This window comes from Mesoplodon mirus, assembly GCF_964341445.2.
Source record: "Mesoplodon mirus genome assembly, chromosome: 4".
Classification (NCBI taxonomy): Eukaryota; Metazoa; Chordata; class Mammalia; order Artiodactyla; family Ziphiidae; genus Mesoplodon; species Mesoplodon mirus.
Window position 1 is genome coordinate 161,486,806 of NC_138979.1, and position 7,067 is coordinate 161,493,872.

Here is a 7,067-nt window from a genome sequence, read left to right on the forward strand (position 1 = left end):
TTTTCTCACCTTCTTCCATAGAGCTTTCTCCACACCCTTTCAGGGTTGGGTGGGTGAGGGAGGGGTGCTGAAAAGTGATTTGGTAGACCTCACATTCCCAAAGCACCTTATGTCCAAATGAGGTCATATATCCAGCCAGAAAGACTCAGCCAGGCCTGAGAGAACATCCAGGGATCCATCCGGCATTGAAGCTACTTCCCACTGCCAGTCAGTACCACCTCCAGCGAGCCATGAACTAATAATTGTATAAATACCATAATTATCTGGTTCTAGTGCAAATATGTTGCTTTAAAAATACACCATAGGGCTTCCCTGGTGGCGCAGTGGTTGGGAGTCCGCCTGCCGATGCAGGGGATATGGGTTCGAGCCCCGGTCTGGGAGGGTGCCACATGCCGCGGAGCGGCTGGGCCCGTGAGCCATGGCCACTGAGCCTGCACGTCCGGAGCCCGTGCTCCGCAATGGGAGAGGGCACAACAGTGAGAGGCCCGCATACCGTGAAAAAAAAAACAAAACACCATAATTTTTGTTACCTTATCTTGATATATCTTCATTTTTTAATCCAGTTGGCAACTAAAAAATGGAATGGCCTCTCTCATCCTTTGAGAGCCCCTGTTCCCTTCCCTCTGGTTTCCAAGGGGCAGGTAAGAGGGGAGCCTACCAGAAACAGCTCTGATGCTCACCCTAGGAGCTGCCCATGGCTCCGTGGTCAGCATGGCTACACCCACAGGCTGAAGTAGGTCCAAATCCTGGGGACTCAGAAGCTGCATGGAACAAAACATATCTGTCCAGAGGTTTCCTGAGCTTTGAGGGGGTTTGTGAGGAGTTTACCAGGTCCAGGTTGATAGGGGGCATCACTGCTTTGGGGTGCATGGTCTTTAATCCATTGGTTCTCACCTGGCAATTTTGATCCCCCCTCTCCCCCCACCAAAAGGACATCTAACAAGGTCTGGAAACTTTTTTTAAAATTTATTTTATTGGGGCTTCCCTGGTGGCGCAGTGGTTGAGAGTCCGCCTGCTGATGCAGGGGACACGGGTTCGTGCCCCAGTCCGGGAGGATCCCACATGCCGCGGAGCGGCTGGGCCCGTGAGCCATGGCCGCTGAGCCTGCGCGTCTGGAGCCTGTGCTCTGCAACAGGAGAGGCCACCACAGTGAGAGGCCCGTGTACTGCAAAAAACAAACAAACAAACCAAAAAAAAACAAAAAAAAATTTTTTATTTTATTGAAGTATAGTTGATTTACAATTTATGATGTTTTGTTAATTTCTGCTGTACAGCTAAGTGATTCAGTTATACATATATACGTATATATATTCCTTTTCATATTTTTTTCATTCGGTTTATCACAGGATATTGAATATAGTTCCCTGTGCTGTACAGTAGGATCTTGTTGCTTATCCATTCTATATATAATAGTTTGCATCTGCTAATCAAGGTCTGGAAATATTTTCGATTTTCATAACTGGGGAGTTTTACTGGCATCTAGTGGGTAGAGACCAGAGATGCCGATAAACAGCCTACAATGCACAGCATAGCCCCCCACAACAAAGATTTATCCACTCCAAATGTCAAAATGCTGAAGTTGAGAAACCCTATTTAACCCTTTGGGACCAGCACATTCATGGCGGCCACTGCCTCCTAAGAAGCTTCCTACAAAGCTTTATCTGGGTTTAAAGCCCAGATTAAAGGGTTGGACTACAGGCCCTGCCCATGCCCTCGGGGGGGAATTTCCCTATCATCACCTGGCCACCCACTCTGGCCCCTTTGCTGGAGGGCTCTGCCCTCAGGTAAATATTTTCCCTACTTGTTTGGGAAACTTTGAGAAAAATCCCCTTTCGCCATCTTGTATTGAAGATGTACCATATTGTGCTTTGTGCTTTACCACCAAAAAAAAAAATTTTTTTTTAATAAGGCAGCTAGGGGATTTTTATTATTTTTGCTCAAATAACTAAAGAGTTGCAGTCAGCTCTTAAGATTTCAAAGGTGGCACATCCAGCAAGGTGCTCAGATAGAGCTCAGAAAAAAGAGTGGGTTTGGTGTCAATGCATTAATGGTCTAGATGGGAGGGGTGATAACCTAGAAATTCTGACCTGGGCGGGGGCAGCCTGGAAGGAAGAGCAGCCGCTGATGGGAAGGCCTCCCACCTCCCCCCAGCCTCCAGCCACCAGTGAGGGGCCCTTGGGGACCCCGGGGACATTTGCCTGCACTCTCAGGAGACTCTTCTTTCCTCTTCCTGCGTTTCATCTTTACTAACTAGACAGTGAGCTATCAGGGAATGTGAGGCAAAATGCTCTAGGAATGTGAAACTGCCTCTCAGAGGAAAAGGCACAGGGGCCTGAAAATGCAGCCAGTGGCGCCAGGCGCCCGCTGAGGGCACCTGAGCATCTTCAAGGGGAGGGGAGCACCCCTAACCCTTCCTGAGCCTCATCCCCCTCCGCGGCCAGCCCCACTTTCCTGGCTTGCTTCGGTGGACTGAACCCTAGGGTTCACGTACCCAGGTCCTGTATCAGCTCAGAGCAGGTGAGGAAAGTAGATTTGGAGCCTGTTAACCCCGGGGTGTGAGGGTCTGTGTGTCCCAGGGCAGGTGAGAGAGAATGAACAGAGATGAAAAGAGCTGGGCCCGGAAGCTTAACTGGACTCTGAGGCCACAAAGTGCCCCCTCCTGGAGAAATGTGCTCCACGATTTCCCCTCCATCCAATGGCTTCATGTTAGAACCATCAGGGGAGCTTTTAAAAAATACCTGAGCTCAGACCAATGAAATCAAAGTATCTGAGGGGTGTCCCAAGCAAGTATTTCCTTCCTTCTTTTTGACATTGGGAGATTTCCCACCTCCTTCCAGGGAGGGAAGTCTGACTCCTGAAATCACTGTCCTAAAGGAAAAGTACCTAGTTCTGTAGTCAGCCCCCCCCAACCCCCCACGCCAGGGGACATGCCACAGACACTCAGGAAGTTTCTCCTTTGCTAGGTTTCTCAGTTTCAACCCATTTTCTTAACAGTTTGGTCAGAGCATCTCTGCTTTCGTAAAACCCGGGTCTTGGAAATGAGCTGATTCAGTAGGGGTTGGACTGAAGTCTATATTTGTGCTGCCACTGGGGAGAGCAAAGGACCAGGAGAACTAGAGTGGTGTGAACATAGCAAGTTTGTGGCACTTAAAAAAATATCTATTTTCAATTACCTTAAGAAGCCCATTTGCCTACAATGTATCCTGCTAATTTTAAACAAGGCTGATCTAATAGGCACTTGCATTATGATACTAGTTATTTAGACACTGAAATACATACTGGCAAATGGCTGCTGCCCTAAATTCCCAGAGTTCCCTTCCCCCCACTTATCCCCTCCCCTCCCTCAGGACCACCCCCTCTCCCACCTCTGTGATCCCACCACTCAAAAGTTATTTGCTTTCAAAGAATTACACTGCCTTACAGTGTGCCTCTCTCTCATGTAATTGGAGAAACTGCCTGTCAGCCTATCACAGGTAAAAAAATGTAAGAATGTTTCCCAAACTGTATTATAAATATGACTGTAATACTGTATGCCTTAAAAATTTTCTACCAATTCATTCATTAGCATATAGGCTAGGCTACCATAAAGCAATCATACTGCTGCTTCTTTGTTACCCGTGCATGAATAATTATACCTGTAAATAAATATGAATTTCTTCTTTTTCACATTGTCTTTTAAAAAAAAAATTTTATTTATTTATTTGGCTGCATCGGTGTTAGTTGTGGCATGCAGGATCTTTTGTTGTGGTGAGCGGGCTCTTCACTGTGGCTTGTGGGCTTCTCTCTAGTTGTGGCACCCGGGCTCCAGAGCGTGCGGGCTCAGTAGTTGTGGCACATGGGCTTAGCTGCCCCATGGCACATGGGATCTTAGTTCCCCGACCAGGGATCGAACCCGCATCCCCTGCATTGGAAGGAGGATTTTTTTAAATTAATTAATTTATTTATTTTTATTTTTGGCTGCTTTGGGGGTCTTTGTTGCTGCGCGCAGGCGGCGAGCAGGGGCTACTCTTCGTTGCGGTGTGCGGGCGTCTCACTGCGGTGGCTTCTCTTGTGGCAGAGCACGGGCTCTAGGCGTGCAGGCTTCCATAGTTGTGGCACGTGGGCTCAGTAGTTGTGGCTCGTGGGCTCTAGAGCACAGGCTCAGTAGTTGTGGCCCACGGGCTTAGCTGCTCCACGGCATGTGGGATCTTCCTGGACCAGGGCTCAAACTGTGTCCCCTGCATTGGCAGGCGGATTCTTAACCACTGCGCCACCAGGGAAGGGAAGTCCAGAAGGAGGATTCTTAACCACTGAACCACCAGGGAAGTCCCCTCACATTGTCTTTTCATTTTTGATGTCTAGTGTTAGTAATATGTATAACATCTACAGTCTTTTGTATCATATAAGACAATATTGATGTAGGTATTGACAGACAATTCATCTTATAAACAGATGATGTAAACTTACAGTATCGATAAATGAAATATTGTACTATAAACATATTTTCTCTTCCTTTTGATTTTCTTAATAACATCTTCTTTCTTCTAGCTTACTTTAAGAATACAGTATACAATACATATTACATACAAAATAGGCGTTAATCGACCGTTTATGTTATTGGTAAGGTTTCCAGTCAACAGTAAGCTATTAGTAGTTAAAGGTTTGGAGGAGTCAAAAGTTATATGTGGATTTTTGACAATGGGGGTGGTCAGCACCCCTAACCCCTGAGTTGTTCAAAGGTCAACTGTACTTACCTCCTGTGACGGTTGTGAGAATTAAATGAGTCATTTTATGTGCCTGACACATAGTAAGTGATACACAGCAAGGGTGCTGGGTACAGTTGTACAAATTGTTCACTGTTCAAGAGCCCTGACCTTAGAAGTCAAATAGGGGCTCACCAGTCCATGCCCTTTGGCCTGCGATTGCCTACCAAGAGGTGGCACTGTTTTCTAATTTGTACCACGGCCATGCATGAGCCAACAATTGTCGTGATAGGTGTTAGTTGTTAGCATAAGGGATTTAAGTGTCTAGCAAATGCTGCCTTAGCATTATCCTTAGGCTCTGCTAACTGAGCTGATGCTGGTTGTTTTACAACAGTTACTTGGAGGCTTTGTGGTGTTCTCCAGAATAACCTCAGTGAGAATGCCTGTATTCCAAGCCCTGCTGTGACCATTCAGATACTGTGTAATAAAAAATAGAAATTAAATGTAAAAATATTGACAATGTAAAAAGTTAAAAATCACGCACAACAGCACTATGTATTGCTTAGGTATACATACAGTTATGGTTCAAGTATAGAGAAATGCATAAGAATGATAAAAATGACATTCTGATTAACGGTTACTTTGGTGGAGAGGGAATGGGATTAGGAAGGGATATACAGGGGCCTTCAGTTCTATTCATAACTTATTTATTAAGCTTAATGGTGGATATGCAAGAGTTTATTATTCTTTAATCTTAAATATTTAAAAATAATTTATAATCAGTACTATTGAAGAGACCATCTTTCTACATAAGAGCTAATCTTTCATTTCTCTTCTCATTAGTCTCCGTTAAATATTAAAGCAGTGTGTTGATTTGGAACCACTGAATCAAGCAATTATTCATTCAACAAGTATTTACTGTTGAATGGTAGAAAGTTCAGAGTTAAGACCTTCACCTGAACATTATATAACACTTCTGATAGCCTTTTTGGTTATTTGACTTCTTTCTATGAGGGCAGAGTCTTTGTCTTATCAGACTTACAATTTCTGCTACATAATAGGGATTAATAAATGTTAAATTAAATCGAATGAAACACAAACATGAAGGTTTTTATCTTTACAGAACTTTCAGTACACTAAGGGTGAGAAAAGTTATAGGACAAGGTAGATAAGAGCCATAAGTTATGAGCAAAGTTCTCTGGGAATTCATTCAGATATTGATTCCATTAACAACTATTTATTAGGTATCTACCAGGCACTGGGTATATAACTGTAAACAAGAGAGTCACGGTCATCAGTTATTATATGGCCCACTTCTCACCACCTTCATCATCACCTCACTGGTCACTGCCACCAATATTTTTAACTTGGATTCTTAAGATAATCCAATGTTGTAATCCTAACTGGTCTCCCTACTTCCATTTGCTCCTCTACAGTAAATCTCAACTGTGTCCAGAGAGATCCTGTTAAAACCTGAGTTAGAGCTCATCACTCTGCTCTAAAACCTCCAATGGCTTCTCTCCTGTGGGAGACCACAGACACGGCCACAATTCTTTAAATTCCTCCCATCAAGAGGTGAAGTCTCTTTCTCAACCCAGGGTGCCTGGGCTGGCCTTGTGACTGTCTTTGTCCAGTAGAACGTGGCAGACGGACCGTGGTGGGAAATCTGAGCCTCAGGAGGCTTTAAATGCTTCCACTATTTCTCTTGGAATCCTGAAGGGCTATGTTAATGAGCCCGGGTAAGCATGTTGGGGGAGGAGAAACCAGAACAGAACTCTCCTCGGGAAGGCCATCCTAGACCAGCCAATGATCAGCCAATTTACCAGCTCTCTGAGGACACATGATGCAGTCCTGCTGGAGATCGGCCTAGCACAGTTGCTACCAGAGGAATCTTCCAGATGACCCGCCAACTCAAGCTAACTAAATGGCTGTTGTTTTAAGCCACTGAGATTTTTTTTTTCTTTTTTTGTGGTTTGTCAGGCAGCAAAACTAACTGATTCATCATCATCTCATTCAGAGAAACAGTCAAAATACTAACTGTATCCTCCGTAGTTAGAACCTCCCACAAGGTAGGTGCTCAATAAACATTTGTTGAGTGAAATTCACAAATGGAGCTAACATTCTAATGAGGGAAGCCAGGGGAAACAAAGTAAGTAGTTACCAAGTTTTGTAAGTGCCGGGAAGGGAACAGACAGTGGCTGAGGTAGAGAATCACAGCGTGGAAATGGGAGGGCAGGTCCTCTAGGTAGCTCCCCACTTCTTTGAGAACAAAAGCCAAACTCCTTACAGTGGCCTCCAAGACCCGAAGTAAACTCCTGGTACCTCTCTGACTTCATCTCCCGCCATGAACTGCTTCTCACTCCAGCTACGCTGGCCTCCCTGCTG